The sequence below is a fragment of the Scleropages formosus genome, chromosome 7 (genome assembly GCF_900964775.1).
Source record: "Scleropages formosus chromosome 7, fSclFor1.1, whole genome shotgun sequence".
Classification (NCBI taxonomy): Eukaryota; Metazoa; Chordata; class Actinopteri; order Osteoglossiformes; family Osteoglossidae; genus Scleropages; species Scleropages formosus.
The window spans coordinates 22,524,614-22,541,742 of NC_041812.1; the positions used below are offsets into that span (position 1 = coordinate 22,524,614).

Sequence of the window (17,129 nt, forward strand, 5' to 3'; positions counted from 1 at the left end):
TTAACTTTCTTCTGCTAGAAAAATTAACATTTAATATTTAAATAATTATCTGGAATGCATGGACACACCTCTGGAACTGTGAAATCCCGCAACTTCCTACCCTTGTTCTATGTATGCGGACGTATTTATTATTTCTCGACGAAACGTCTCTGTCTCTTTTGTCTGCGTGGCTGCGACTGCTGCTCTTCTGTTGTTAATCATCCAAAAAGAAAAAAAAAAAAGACTATTGTTCCCCTGGTGGACTGTACCTTTTGCAGAAGACATAGAGGGGGGTATGTGTCTCCTTCAGGCCGACACAGACAAAAACCTCCCTGTAAACCCAGCGGACACTACCGATGGAAATACTCAGCGTAAGAATGATATCAACACCTCTCTAGGCTACTTGAGACCACAGTGTCTCACAGACTTGTCTATGACAGGTGCTTCACATGTTTACTGTGGATGACTTGACTTCCATTCGTTCATCACTGGGCTGCGGAAGAATCGCAGCCCATGCTGGTCTTTAAAGGAGAACAACCACAACACCCTCTAACGTGACACCGCAGGCCCCCCACCCTCTTGTATCTTTAGAACATCTCCCCAGCTCTCCATCTGACACCTCTGCTGCTGCCACAGTCAAGTACTGCACAAAAATAACCAAGTGCACGGGGCAGCTGCTAAGCCTCAACACGTCCCCCGCAGAGCCCTGACCTCGAGCAGCGGCAGCTGCAGAAGGCCGCGGTGACCGAGGGGTTAAAAGTGGACCTGGCCCGCAGCCGAGGAGGCGCGGAGTGACGGACAACAAGACCTCCGCGCTGGAGGTCGCCGGGTTCAACCGGGCTGCAGGGGTCAGAGTTCTCGCTCTACACAGCTGCTGACGTAGAGCTTAGAGGTGCTGCCTTTAGACCCGATTCTGCAGGTTCAGATCCCAACTCCAGCTGTAGTTACCCAACTATACTGTACATGTATGTATAAATAGGCAAATAATTGCAAGCCGCTTTGGAGAAAAGCGTCAGCTAAATGGGGAAGCGTAATGTATACGTCAGCGGGCCACGACCCTGAACACACTGACAGCCAGCCTTTGTTCGAAGCAGGGTACAAAGATTACTTTTACCACCCATTTTTTGATATCCACGCGGAATCGGCTGTTGTTCTGAGCCATCCCGTTAAGCAATGTCTAGCTGACAAATGCGAACAATTCACTAAATCTGAAAAACGCTCCAACTGCTTCCACCTATTAGCTCGTGACGCCGCCGGTGTTCCTGCGTGGCGGTAAGAAGAACTTCCGGTTATGACACCTGTTAAAGCTTTACTCGTCGCTGTCAGACATGCCCTCTCACATTTCCTCATGTCCCGAATCTCAAAGAAAGAAAATGATACACAGAAACCACAGATGGACTGGCCTAAAGCCACCCGGACAGCCGTAGAGGAGGAGAGCGAGATCGTACTCATAAACCACCTTTTCAATGAGTTCCCGGCTACAAGCGAACCCTATCTTTTTTTGTTTTTTTTCTCTTTTTTTTAAAGTTGTGACTTTTCAGAGGTTGTCAGAGCACGCAAATAAGGACGCCTCTTACAGTGTCGTACGGCTGATTAACTGCAAAATTTGGTGTGACGTAACAAGCAATTGCAACTGTTGGCCCTTGATCTTTTCGCTTTTTTATTTTGTTTGTTTGTTTGCGTCGAACCAAACACACCATGCAGACTCTTTTAAGAGGTCCAATCCAGTCGGGGGGGGGCTGCGGCTGCGGGGGCCAGCAAGGGGCCAGAGCTCTGGACGAAGAGAGCGAGTGCATTTTGAGTGGCAACCACCTGCCAGGGATTACGGGTAGCTTTTTAATCCGACCCGTCGGAAGGATGGGGGTAGGACACCGAGGTTTTTTTTTTTTTTTCCTCCCCACTGTAATACATTAGAAGGTCCACGACCGCAACACACCATCTGGGGCCATCTGTGCTCCCATTGTCCTGAAGGACAGGAAGCCTCAGCGCAGGGGGATTGCAGACCGAGAAGCATGGGAGCCAGCTGGGGCACTTTCCCAGGGCCGCCAAGGCGGGCGGCCCGGTCGGAGAACTGCCGTGAATCAAGAACACCGCATTTGCCCAGAAAGTACCCGCATGTGCTCCTTAAGGATGTGACCAGCCTTAATCTAATCTGGAAATTTCCTTTCCCACACCACAGCCTTTATGAGTTTTGAACCACGAAGTCAGACAGTTTGCGGGCAGAACGTCCCTCCTCGGATGTCTTGCAGTTATTTTAGCTGCGAAAGGACAACGCCGCAGGTACGAGCGGCGGGTCCTGCCGTTTTCAACAGATTTCGAGCTTCGGCGAGATGCGCTGTCACATGGAAGCACACACTCTGACGGAAGCCAACGGTTCGCTCTCGTCTCACGCAGTTCGCACGGCTCCTGGCCACACCGGTGACTACGCTGCACCTCCTGAAGAAATGCTCATCGCCAGAACCGATTGCTCGGAGACCACGGGACAGGGGGGCTCTCCCGATCCTTCGCTCCAGCATCCGCTCCCCTCTCTCTCTCGGCCCAGATGGGCTCCCCTCTCCGCCACGATCCCCTCCTCCATTCCTCCCGCTCTCTCTCTCTGTAATTCCCCCAGTCTCCAGGAATGCTGTTGTTTTTAATTTGTCCCAGCTGTTTTGGCTCAGTGCCCATCAGCCTGCCTGCCAGCATCTGCTTCCCTTCAGGCCGCCAAGGCGTCCACACAAACACTGGCCTCACATCAAAATGCTGGGATTAGTACTCCCACCGCGGCTCCGTGACCCCCCTCCACCTCCCACCCCGTCCGAAACCCACGCCGTTCACCCCAGCCTTGCCACTGCCCATCGCTTGACCTCGTGGGCAACGGAGAGAGCAACGGCACCCATCTCCCGCAGACCACCTCTGCACTTTGACATTTTGATTGCAGTGGGGCCGTCGGCGGAGGATCTCCGCTTTCCCGACGACTCGGACCCGGCGCACTCGTGATCTGCCGCACACGAGTAATGGAATCTGAAATGATTAAAAGGCTCTGGATTACAATATACGCTAACTGCTCTGGCTGGCTGGAACCCCACTTTTGTCAATCCGGCTGAATGACAGATGTCACCAGTCCTTTAACCAGACCGAACAGAATTACGTAAACTGGCGACAGGCAACTGGAGCTATAAGGATTTTTCAACTGGAAACAGAATGGACCCGGAGGTGATGGTCACAATTCCAGGCGTGACGATGGAAACCGCAGTAAGAGCACATGCAGGGCGCTTCAGCCACACGGGCCAGCTGTGGAGAGACAGAGCGCTCCAATTCTCCAGATGTGTCCGGAGCACCAAACAGAGGGGGCAGAGAAGTAAAAAGAGTCCAGAGCCCAGCTCGCATTGTCGCTACACAGATTTTGGGAGCTGTTTGTTGATCTGCTCTATGAAATAGACAGGGTTACGCTTATTAGTACCGAGTGGCCAATGAGCGAGCCGTCTGACGTGTTGCCACGGCGACCGCACTTTCCAACCAACCAAAGTAAAGAGCCATTCTCAGAGAGTCGATCAGTTACTCTTATTTAGGCACAAATGAGCGCAAGAGCGTGGCACCAGCCCAGATAAACGTATTTTCGCTGTCGTCTTTTCCAGCCGTACACGAATTTAATAACCACGCAGGCATCTGCGCTTCCTCCACGATTTCATTTCACGCAAAGTTTATTGCCACCGTCTTATGTAATGACTTGGAGGGATGGAAGAAAAATCAGGAGCTCGGCTCAGGGGCGCAACTGTCGGGAGAGGAGAAGGAAATCTGAGATGGGTTCCTGTTCGGAGACCGACGATCGCCTAGCTTCCTTGTGAGACATCTCTCTCTGCAGGCACCTTCACCACGTCACACAGACTTGCTGTTGCCCACATTATTGGACTGAAGTGCGGTAATCCCGCTCGTCTACTGCCCATCTGTTGTCTTACCACTTAAAGGGGGAGGCGAAAGAACCTCTTTTTCAGATTCTTCCAGCAGCCGCTAATGAAATCCAGATGTTTGTTGAAGCTCCTCCTCTCCCCTTCTCTCTGGTTCCCTGGGTCCCTGCCCCCACTCGCTCTCTGCAGACCTGGACCCAGAGCCATTCCTAAATAAAGGAAAGTATTCCTGACATGCCGCTGCACTGCCCGTGCCAAGGCCAGATCCCTGGGCGGACTCCTCTCATAGAGTGAGCTTCCCACTTTCCCAGCACATCAGGGCAATGGTGACACCCCCCCTGCGTTGAGTACAGCAGGAGACTGCGGGAACAGGGAGGTACCCTGCTGGGGGACCAGTAGCGCAGCTGCCCCTCATCGCACCCAGCCTGGGGGGCTCCCCACCGGTTCCATTTCCCACTCGCACATCCGCAGCTGAAAATGAGAGGCTCTCGATCGGACGCGGACTGGTGCCGGAGCCACGGTTCGTCCCACCTGGACGAAGACGCGTCCGTGGACGGACTCCGTCCACGCGCATCTGTTTTCGTGGCAGTTACTGGAAATCTAAGACACCATAACAATGAGCCGTGCACTTCAGCTGTAATCAGTAAGAAAAAAAGATATATTTGAGGTTTCCCATGTTTTTACTTCAATGCGTTCCTATGATATTTTTACATTTTTTCAATACAAAGTCACCACGATCGCAATCCGTGAAGTCTGTTCCTCCCACCAGATCCGATAGAAGGAAATCCTGTTCCTCTTACACAAAAGCTGCAGTGAAGGACATGCCCACTGGCAAGAAGTGGTTCTCGGGCCTGGTTCTTGCGTATCCCCGCGTATGCCGGCCTGATCTTTCATGTTATATGGAGCTGTGGACTTGAGGCGTTGCATCGTTCATTAGTATTAAAGGAAGCGTGATGGCCGAGGACATGCTATTCTGTAACCTCTGCTCCCAGGTAACTGGTCCCAGAACGGGGTTTGCTTTCTTTTTCGGTATGTGCCTGCTGGGTAAATTGGCTGGATGAAGCATAATAATGGTAACCAAATAATAAATGAATAAATAAATCTCTTTTCTGGTTCTCTGTACTGGTGTCAAGTCTGTAGAGTGAGTTGAACCCTGAGGACAGTCCCCCTGATGGGTCTTTGGGGGCTTGTGAGTACAGCGCACACCTGAACATCAGCAACTGTCATCTACGTCGTGCAGGGGCCCATCGCCGTCGGCACAGACCCATCACCGGCACATCTGCCGCCGCCTCCAGGGAGGCGGGAGGAGGGGCCGCAGCAGCGCCGCAGCTCCGGTCCCCTGAGCCAGTCCCTCCGCGGTGACGACCAGGAGGAGCAGGCTGGCTCCGCCATCTGAGAGCGTGGCCGCAGGGTGTCGCGAAATCAGGGGGAAAAGTTCAGACGAAAGTCATTTTGAAATTATTTCCTAAAGTTAAAATAATGAGGTGACGTTGGCTCGGCCTCATTTGCATTCGCGGCGTATCCTCTCTTAAAGCGCGCTAATATTTTGATCGTAAACAGCGCCGCGAGCCAAATGTTTCCGAAACGGGCTAGAGACGGGAAAGGAACACGGAGCCAGAAATGAACCTTGACGGAGTCTGTTTATTCTGAGCACGTAAAACATGCTCCCCCATCAAAACACCTGCAGATCCGCCAAACCCCAATTAGATCATCAGGCTTTTAATTACTCTGTTAATTGCAAACAGGCAGAGAAAGGGGTGGCTGGGGAATTCGGAGCGGGGCTCTCCCGAGGACCCGCGCTGACAGGACTCGCAAACAAACGCGGACGGCGTGCCAGAGAGAACACCGCAATTTACCGTGAGAGCAGTGACATCACATCCCGTCACCCAGCGCCATTAGTCTTAATGTAGGAAGGTAAGCCATGGATCTAAGGCTGAGCGATCTAAGGGTGACACAGAGCGGTGTAACAGCACGAAAACTATATCCTCTACAGCAGTGGTGTCCAGCATGTTACAGCAGGAACATCTGCAAATTTTTTCATATATATTGCTCTTTAGGTACCATGAACGCTATACATTGTACTGAACCGCATGGCAACAGAGTCACAGACACCCACACCTCAACATGCACTGCACTTAAAATTTAATTTCGCTAAAATAAATTTTCACTCGAGACATTAAGATTCAGCATGTCACTTGCTGCGAGTACGCACGCACGGTCCTCGAACCATCTCGCAGCAATGATGGCGGCCCTTGGCCAAAAAAAGGCTGGGCGCCGTGGCTCTACGGGGACATGATGCATCTGATATGACACATGTGACCGGGACCTGGCCCTCAGACATGCTTTAGGTTATTTGCGTACGATCTGTCAGCGTTTGTTTGCAGAAAAGCGCTTTATTTCAGCTTTCTGCCATGAATTACCCATGCAGCACACTCCTGCTGCCTCTGCTCTTTTGCTGTTGCTCATCACCTCTCCACCTCCCAGATGTTACTCTGCCTCGCTGCCTCCCTCCCGCGTTTCGGGCCGAGGGACGGGCTGCCGCGTTCAGACGGCGACGTGTTGCTGGGAAACAGCAGCGGGACCCTGCTTCCTGCGTGACAGGTGTGTGTCGGGGGTTCTGACAGCTGCTGCCTTCGCAGCGTTGGCGTGGCGGAGGCCACCTGCAGCCTGGCCACCGGGCTTGTTTGTGCCGGTACTGACGTAACCCTATCCTGCTGATGTCTATGTACTGAGGGAGTGGGGCATAATCATAAAAAAGGCTTCTGGGTTCCTCTATTGGACCTACATGTGATGTTTCCAGTAGATGTTCACACTTCATGAAGATATATCGAAACTTTTAGCAGACAGTTTTCTCCTAAGAGATGTGCACTGATTATTCAGTAGTGTTCAGCTGACACCTTTGTCCAAGGTGACTTGCAGTGTTGGATACGCTCTGCACTGAACTTCCTGCAATCACTCACACATCTGTACAGCAGGGAGTGACATGCACTCATTCGTACATATGTTCACGCTATGGGCAATTTAGAGTCACTAATGCTCCTGAAACAATGTACAAAAGAGATCCATCCATCCATCCATCCATATGATCCACCAGTGTTACCTACTGCCACTCTTACATAAAACCTAAATAGAATTATGGGTAAAAGGGCTACTTAAATGTAGAAATACACACACACACATTTTCTGAACCGCTTGTCCCTTACGGGGTCACGGGGAACCGGAGCCTACCCGGCAACACAGGGCGTAAGGCCGGAGGGGGAGGGGACACACCCAGGACGGGACGCCAGTCCGTCGCAAGGCACCCCAAGCGGGACTCGAACCCCAGACCCACTGGAGAGCAGGACCTGGTCCAACCCACTGCGCCACCGCACCCCCATATCTTCTAATTCAATTCACTTCCCTACACTGTCTATACACACACACCGACTGAAACCACTTGTCCCGAGCGGGGTCACAGTGAGCCGGAGCCTAACCCGGCAACACAGGGCACAAGGCTGGAGGGGACACACCCAGGACGGGATGCCAACCCATCACAAGGCACCCCAACAAGGACTCGAACCCCAGACCCACCGGAGAGCAGGCACAGGCCAAGCCCGCTGCACCACCGTGCCCCCACGCCCCCTACGCTGTCTATAATACATATATTAATTCATTAAAGTTATTGAAATAGAGAGCTAGAGAGCTTGACAAAATAGCTAGAGAGTCAGTATGGTGGCGTAAATCTTTTCTGCCACGTTTCTGATTGGACTGATTTGCCGATAGCTGCGACCACGACTCTCCTTGGGCCTGTTGTCCCTCAGTCTCTCCCCAGCGGCAGCGTCCCCCTCCGCAATCCTCTTGCCGGCGGAGTCACGTGAGGAGTTAAACAGCAGCCTGACAGGCTTCCCCAGAGGAGCTCCGTTTAGCCCGCGGCCGGCAATCGAAGCTGAGCAAACAAATAATAGGAACCCCCTCCAGGATTCTTAACGGCTGGAAGCCGTCGCCAACATCTTTCCTGTTTTCTTACCAAAAAAGCGACGAAGAAACCGTCATACAGGTAGCGGCTTGACTGGCAGAATAATGGTGTTTAACTGGTACTAATTGCAGAGCATAATTTGGAGAAATCTTAAAGTAAACGGCAGTTAAGGTGACATAACCCTGTTAAAACTGCGGGTTCCAGCGCTCAGCACGTGGACGAGTTTGAGAATAATGGAAGCAATATGCTGGGAAAAGTGACTGCTGTTTCAGCTGCATCCATCTGCATGTTCTAATAACACAGAGAGTGTATCTTTCAGTAGGGGGCGCGGTGATGCAGTGGGTTGGACCGGGTCCTGCTTTCCAGTGGGTCTGGGGTTCGAATCCCGCTTGGGGTGCCTTGCGACGGACTGGCGTCCCGTCCTGGGTGCGTCCCCTCCCCCTATGGCCTTACGCCCTGTGTTGCCGGGTTAGGCTCCGGTTCCCCGCGACCCCGTGTGGGACGAGCGGTTCAGAAAGTGTGTGTGTGTGTATCTTTCAGCCGTGTTAGCAAGGCCTCACGGAAACGTGACACTTTTCGCCGAGCTTCAGCGTGTGTCCGACACCTAACGCGTAACTCCTTCAGAAAGCTCCAAATGAAACATTCATCTTTCTGCAGTCTTTTTTGGGTGCAAGCAGTTAAGCGCTCTGTTCCTATTAAACAATCGTTCGTTTGTTATCACTAATCGCCTGTCCAAGTCGGGGTCGCGGTGGTCCAAAACCTATCCCAGACGTACGGGACACTAGGTCGGACTGGGTAAACTCTGGACGCCAGTGTATCACAGGCATGTTTTTGTATTTAGTGGGAATATTTTTTACGAAGCAGTAATTTCAAGTAAGTGGGGGGTGCGGTGGGGGGGCAGGTTTGGCCAGGTCGTGCTCTCCGGTGGGTCTGGGGTTCGAGTCCTGCTTAGGTTGCCTTGCGATGGGCTGGCGTCCCCTCCTGGGTGTGTCCCCTCCCCCTCCAGTTTTGCACCCTGTGTGTGCCGGGTTGGGCTCCGGTTTGCCACAACCCCGCTTAGGATGAGCGGTTTCAGACAGTGTGTGTGTGTAATTTGGAGTAAACTAGGCCTCAGCCCAGACCACATACTGAGGTCTTTATAAATAACTGAAGAAGAACTCTGAAAGCACTGAAACGGCAAAACCGTCCGCCGTGGCACTTCTGTTTCCGGGAGATAACTGCCTCTAATTTTCACAAATATGGGGAAGGACCATCCTTCTCTTTCAGCTTCCCAATCTCTGACTCTGCCCGGAGTCTTTCGCGTGGCTTCTAACACAGCGAGAGGAAGACGGCTCTGCATTATGATTTCAACGTCATCTTCCGAAGTCAGCGCTCCTCTCTGTGATAACCAGCCCGCGCTATGTGGCCGATTCCACCAGTACGCCGAGATACAAAGAAACTCATTATATCGGTGTAAAAAGTAATGATGGGAACTTTCCCAGCATTTTATTTAAAAAAAAAAAAATAAAAAAAAAAAACTCCTGCTAGCTGGGATTTCTACAGTGATTCGCTGCAGCCGATTTCTCTGATTGTCGGCCAATTCAGAGGACTCTGACTCCACGCTGCATCTCTTGTCTCCTTGGTATCATGTTCTCCTTGCCGCCCATGGCTTTCCTTAAATCATTCATGTGGAGGTTTCTGTTTATGTATCTGAATAACTGCCAATAAACTAAGCATGTGGAAGAACAAAGCTTCCTTCTTAACGTCTGTTTTTCTTCCTGTTGGTTTTGACCCTCTTCTACTGGTCTTTCTGTCCCTTTGCTGTATGACGTACATGCAGCTGGGAATTAACACGAAATTTAAATAAAATATATAATAACATCTAATTACTGTGTTATTATGAACAGTACCAAAGACTTTATAATGTCAAATGTTGGAGATTCATCAAGATTTACGGTACATAATTCTGTAAGATTATACACTTCTATGGGGGCTGAAGGCAGCTGCCGGCAGTAAGATGTTCCGACCTCAAAAAATACGGTACCAACAGCCAAGCAGGTTGATCTTTAAGTTCTGTCATTGTGAGCGAGACAGATGGATGGAAACAGATGTCCATCTGACGGCTCAAAAGGTGACGGCCAGAGAGAATAAGTTGCTCCGGTTTCCTCCCACAGTAAAACGGCATGTAATTCAGATGAACTGGCGAATGCAAATTGTGTCTTTATGAGTTTGTTTTACATTGCTCTGCCGTTCAGATATGCGAACGATTGCGGGGAGTGTAGCGCAGTGTGTCTAACACGATTAGCCACCTGGGATAAAGGCGTCAGCTAAACACCAGGTAATAATCACTGCAAGTCACTTTGGAGAAAAGGGGCGGCTAAATGAATAAATGTATATGGACGTGTAAATGCAAGGTGCCATTTCTTTTGCTTGCTTCTCTCCGCGTGAGTATGTGTGAGACCGTGTGTGTTACTGCTCTCTGGCTTCCCACACCACCGTCTCCATGTGTTTCTCATTTGGCCAGATGTTTGGATGCTGACATTCCCGCTCTCCCCGGAGTGCCGACCATGTCGCCGTAATGTCAAACACATGTGCGGGGAAATTGGAGCACGGTGCGAACGCGAGCGCTGTTCCCACTGTTTGGAGGGATAAACATATGGAAACCATAGCAATTGGTGACCCCGCCTGCACTTGAACCCGGAGTTTTCAGTTGCAGCCTGTCTGGATCACGTCCCTTCCCATGTTGAGGCTGCCGCTACCATGGGGAAGGACTGGATCCAGGCTCATGTGTTGACGTAACCGAGTGAAACCGGCGGGGCTCGCCGTCACGCTAAACGCTCGAGTTCGTCACTCTACCGCACATATTAGTGGGAGACGTGCCTTTATTTCTGAAAGTGACGGATAAGGGCAAAGTCATTACACGTGGCGTACTTGGCTCACACGGCCTGCCCCCACGCTGTTGACATTAATGGGTTATAGATTTTTTTTTTCCCCCGCTGTCAGTCTTCATCCCACCAACACAGCTTTTCAGTCACTGCCACAGAAGCGCAAATTCTCATCTATCGGCCTTGGATAGAACCCCCCTGTCGGAAATTACTCTCTTCACACCGGGAGTTTAACTGGTACTTGAGTGCATCTCTTTGACTGCGGATGCTCGGATAATCTGTGTGGCTCGGATCCAACCGCTTCCCATTACAACCAGCAAAACAAATAAAAGCAGTGGAAAACACGCAGCCTTGTGCAGTTAACACCTGGGCAGATGTGCTCAAGGGTCTGAGGACCTCCATTCACGCGACCGCTCAATGCCCTTAGCGTATCTACAGGATTACGCTCTGGTTAATCTCCAGGACACTTGGACAAGTGTGTCTCACACATTCTGGCTGCTTCGCTTCACCGCAGTAAGGCTCATGCCAAGTGAGTGTTAACGTTCCGGCGCTCGGATCCAAAAGGAGCTCCCGATGCCATGCGCAGCGCTTTATTCATAAAAAAATAGTCAGCAAGGAGGGTGAAAATAAAGGTGGGGCAGAGGATGGCAGCACAGTTGGTCGAGTGTCCAGGTGACCGCCGTCCCTAACAACTGCAGGGCTCTCCAAAGGTTGGCTGGGAGACCCATCCCCCCACCCCGCCCCACCACCTCCCACCCGTCGCCATCTGCTCTGCGCAGCGATTATAGACGGCTAACTTCATCTGCCCTCGCAGTCCCATAATTCAATATGCCACGCTCGGCTGCTGGTCGTCCCGCGGCAGGCCGTACCGCTGGGAGCTCTAACTGGACCAGCTGGGGTCTCAACAGCAGCCGTAACACTTATTACCCTATGCAGATGTTCTCTACCTGGCTCTTTTTCGGCCCTTTTATCCGCCAGGCAACTGTACTCACCTCTTAATATGTACTCTTCACATTGCCTCTCCAAAAAAGAGTTACCTGTCCAAGTGACCGCTTTTCTTATCTGTTGTAAATTCACACCCTCTGTGCAAGATTTTATTTCAGTTACTCAGTATCTTTAACTTCCACCACTTATATCAGCTTTAGCCTCCTTATAGGTAATAAAATAATCATTATTCTTCTACCATTGCTGGTACAATGTTTTTGCTATGAATCCATAACAAGTTATGCCAACAAGTCCTCCACCAGGTCCCATCAAAAACTTTGATAAAACATATGAATACACCATACAGGACAAGTATTAATGCTAGGGCAAAATTTTTAAATGTCTGGATGTTAAACACTGCAAGGCAATACAAGTGCGGTCCAAGTCCAGCTGAATAAACATGTAGTGAATAAAGAATGGATCTCCTTTAAGGGAGGTACTTAAAATCAGACCATCAGCTTTTAAGATCAGTGGTGTAATGCATGGTGATACTGAGTCAGTTTACCGCAGTCTTTCCTATAGACCTCCGATGCATTAATGCTTCCCTTATGCCTTTAATAATTCATACGATTTTTACCAGTGCTGATTAAGTAAATAATTAATGTTCTAAAGAGAGTATATTCTTGATGCTATCTGTGTTCATCCCCACTGAGGCTGCAGAGTGTTATACTAATACAGCGTTAGGGTCGTTCCCCCTCTCCTTGGGCAGCACTGCATTCTACGGCACCCTCGGACCTCTGACTGGCACTTTCACGCGTTCCGTCAAGTTTTCTGGCTACGAAACTGAGAGGTGCTGCGTGGGAACTGAGTTACAGGGAATTTTGCTGCATTCCAGTAGTCGCTCACCTCCCATCTGTCCAAAGTGATCAGACGAGGTGGTGTGAATGACCACCAGGACCAGGGTCAGTTTTATAATTCAGCGAATCCAGGCAATCGCCTAGGGGCACGAAAATTTGGGGACACCAAATTTTGCTACTAAAATTAAAAAAATAATAAAAATAATAAAAGACTTTGCTTAATGATTAAGAAATAGTTTTATTAAAACACTGAAGAAAATCGCCACCTTATATATTATCTAAACATCGTTTCGTCCATCGACTTACTGTCTTTGAAATGTACTTGTAGGTACATGTATAAAATGTTGCTCTATGCAGTACCTATCATATAGATACCTGTTCCCTCATCAAACTTCAGTCTTGAGACTAAGTTTGGTTTTCAGTTATTAATATATAAACTTGTGTTCTGTGCATTTACTGTATAAAGGTCACATTTTTTCTGTAAATAATTGCATTAAAAGTAACATTTTTACATTCAGGTTTTATCTTCCCTTCTTTGTGATCTGTATGCATGTACAGTATACACACACACACATTTTCAGAACCGCCTGTCCCATACGGGGCCACGGGGAACCGGAGCCTAACCCGGCAACACAGGGCGCAAGGCTGGAGGGGGGAGGGGACACACCCAGGACGGGACGCCAGTCCGTCGCAAGGCACCCCAAGCGGGACTCGAACCCCAGACCCACCGGAGAGCAGGACTGCGGTCCAACCCACTGCGCCACCGCACCCCCACCCATGTACAGTATATGGAACACAAAATTGTTTTTGTCATATGAATGCATTTGTACCTATTATTAATTTAGAGAGAGAAGTCTAAGGAGTACCAGATTGATTCTTGCCCAGGGGTGTGAAAACCCGGCGTGTCGGCCCTGGACAGGACAGCAGGGCTGTGCTGCCTGAGCATTGCTATTGCCAGCTTTGCCAATGTGAATGTAGGGCTAAATGCAATGATTGATTCTTAGGTACAGAAAAATATACATCCAACTATATAAATGGATAAGTAATTGTAGGTAGCTTAACACTATAAGTTGCTTTGGCGAAACGCATCAGCTGAAAGAATACATGTAAACATAAAGGTATATGCATTTATTATTCACTTTCATAGTATTTATGTGTTTAAACAGGCTACTTACTGCTCCATTTGCCTTATCAACAGTCTCACAGTGGTACGCCAGTCTTTTCTGGCACAGTTGTTCAGCACTTGCTTGATGGACAACTCCTATTAAAGTGCAGAGTCAATTTTTCTGCTTAATTTGTTTACTGTCAGAAAAAGCGATACCATCGGGCAGCTGGGCTAAACCAGATCGCCGAACCCTTCCGGACTTCACCTCGTTTCTCATCTTCAGAATGTGTTTACGTACAGGCCTATTGATTTGTGCTGGGGATAACAAGGTGCTGAAAGCCAATAGCACCTGAGTGACAAGATGAATGGACACTACCAGGTCACGGGAGCTTCAGGGAAGGAGGTTCAGAAGGTCTCAACCACAGCGGCAACAGTGACACCTTTGTCAGAGAAAATGCTAAATACTAGAGGTGATCATAATTTTTATACCTCAAGAAGAGCAGCTCTTTGCCTGTTTTGTCCGACAGCTGCGTCATGCTGACCTGCAAGCAATGAACCCCCCTCTTGCCGTCCGCACACCTTTCTGGCTCTAAACAACATGCAATGAACTGTTATCAGGCGTGGTGCCTGAAAATGTGCATACGCAGAATTATGAAAACGGGTTCATTTACGAATTTTTAAGGCTAGTAGTTAACTCCATTACATTTATCAGTATTATTTACAAATCACATCGTGAACTATTTTCACATTGATCTGAGTTTCACAAGCCAATTTAAATACATGATGGTTAAAACTTAAAGAACTATGGTATAACAGAAAAATATATTGCATAAAAATACTGAATTTCAAAAGTGGGACGTTCAGGAAGACACTGAGATGCGCAACAGCCTGGCACCAGGATCAGGCTTCAAGAAGCGGGTATAACAAGTTTAACAGAGAAGTTTTCTTTAACCTGCATTTTCTTTTACACAGTTTCAAATCATTTAATCAAGGCTTCAGGTCCTTGCAGAATAGATGAGAGGTTGGAAAACCAGGCAGCAGCCCTGGGTTACCTCACTCCTCAAACAGTCCTATGTGGGGAATCCTAGATTTCATAAAATTATGAAAAAAAATTATACAAACATATAAAGTCATAATTATTACTCCTTACAGTTTAAGACAAGCATCCACTTCCAGAATAGCTTTAAATAGCTTTTAAAACATTGCAAAGAGACAGGTAAGCTATATTTTAATATTTCTTCAGTATTATTGCAGCCCAAGTTAAATAAAATATATATTCCATACTGTAATAGGAGCATATTTAATTAGATAATACTGGTAATACTGCTGACAATTACAGAATCGTTATTCTTATGTGTTCTGTTGTCAAAATGGCAAAATGATCATAAAACAGAAAGTATTCCATTAAAAAGTAATTTTATTCACCAGCGGAGTTATCCCATCGTAATGTTGAATGCTTTATAATTACTTTGGATTTGTCAGTAATATGGTTGTTATGTGGGTAGGAGGATTCATATTCATAACTCCAAGAAAATGTAAAAATGGCTCAGACGTTGAGTGCATTGCACCAGTCACCCATCTGCAAACCCATCTAAAAACCCATACACACCATCATCCACTAAGTGATCCATAACCCTATCAACAACCCAGCCACAAACACACCCCCACAATCCACCGACTTACTCACAACCCCATCGATAAACGCATCCACCCCTCCACTTACCCACTAACCCATCTACTAACTCAGTAACACATCAACCCATCTATTAACCATCCACTAACCCATCAACCCATCCAATAACCCTGTAACCCATCAACCAGCCCATCCACTAACCCATCAACCCATCCAATAACCCTGTAACCCATCAACCAGCCCATCCACTAACCCATCAACCCATCCAATAACCCTGTAACCCATCAACCAGCCCATCCACTAACCCATCAACCCATGCACACAGTATGTGAGATCCATTAACCCATCCACTTACCCACTAACCCAGTAACCCATCAACCTATCTATTAACCCATCCACTAACCTATCAACCCATCCCCTAGCCCATCCACTAATCCACTAACCCATGATGTACTATGTGAGATCCATTAACCCGTCCTACCCATCCAGTAGCCCCCAGTAACCCATCCAAGCCTTAGTCTAAGGCACGCGTGCTTTACTACGAAGTTAACACAAGTGATGCACTTACTCTGAAGGTCGAGGTCAAGCCGAGGTAATCACAGCAACGATATTCCACATAAAAACCGACAAAAAAAGAAGAATATACGGCGCCAGTCAATATATTTCGGTGAGGAACACCGAGTCCCGGACAGCGCGTGCCCAGCAGCTCTTCTGCGCGCGCACGGGAACCCGATCCTTCCACCGATTTCGATTAGAGAAAACAAAAATGCATTTGAATCCTTTGGGTTTAAAGCGTTGTCTTCTCAGCTAAATAAAACTGTGAGGTAATAATTAACTTCCCGAAGGATGTGTCCATTATCTTTTATTCTGCCTTTGGTTTTCCTTCCCTTAAAAAACAGCTAGTTGAAAGTTGGCTTCAATCAAAGCACCAACCGACGCGTTTCTGTATATTATTATTATTATTATTATTATTATTATTATTATTATTATTATTTTGCGTGTGTGTTAGGCTGCTTCCAGAAAATGTGAGCAGAAGCTTCTTTATGCTTCATTTTCTGTTCCAGCGCGTTTGCTGAAGCCCGGAACGAAAGAGCGCAAGAAGAAGAAGAAGAAGTACGCGTGCAGTTCTGAATATATGGATGCAACAATAAATAACAGCAGTATAATCCTTACTAGCAAACAACGAGCTTAATAAGAAGAGTTCACAAGTGAAAAAGTTGCAAAACGCGGCGTCCTCCGCCTCCCTTCCCCTTCTTCTTTCTGTGGCAGAAAGAGAAAGCGGGGCTGAAAGCCCGAAGTGACACCAGTTGTACTTCCAGGGTGGAGGGATCCTGCGCGCGCCGCTCAGACTGAGTCAGTCGTCGGTGCTCAGCGCGCGGACACCAGCGATGATGATGATGTTGATGATGATGATGATGATGATGCTCCGCTCATCGGTACATCCAAAACACAACGCGGGAAAAGCACGCGCGTATACGCGTTTATCATGTGCTGTGTGTGTGTGTAGCGCTGGCTCGGCTGCGGGGCTCCGATCGGCGTGACCGAGGACCGTCCGTCCCTCTCTGTCCATGCAGCAGTCCGCTGACAGTCCCGTCCACCGTCCGCCGTGCGCGGCGCGTCTCCGATGAAGTGTCAGACACGCGCTGCGAAGGGCGCTCGCGCTCCCTCGCCTTTGTCCTCGCGCGCCGTTTTTTGGTTACGTGTAATTGTATGGGTGTGCGCTCGTGGCTCTCGCGGCTCTCTCCTGCGTGCGCAGCCCTCCGCGCGCGTTTAAATCACCATCTGGAGCGGAGACACCTACTACTGAGCCCCCCCTCCCCGCCTCTCTCTCTCTCTCTCTCTCTCTCTCTCTCTCTCTCTCACCTTGATCACCCTCCTCCTTATAAACACTCTTCACCGACTCCATAAAATCCGGCAGTCCGTGT

General features: G+C 48.9%; 1 protein-coding gene across 2 annotated transcripts in view; it reads right to left on the minus strand.

Annotated features, from left to right (window-relative positions):
* The window catches only part of LOC108926181 (protein CBFA2T3-like), a 35,598-nt gene extending 19,439 nt beyond the window's left edge, over window positions 1–16,159 (minus strand). For both annotated transcript variants that reach the window (XM_018738742.2, XM_018738741.2), the window contains exon 1: window positions 15,773–16,159. The gene's annotated coding sequence lies outside the window, so the exon portion shown is untranslated. The remainder of the gene's footprint in view (window positions 1–15,772) is intronic.
* Between the last annotated feature and the right edge of the window lie 970 nt (window positions 16,160–17,129).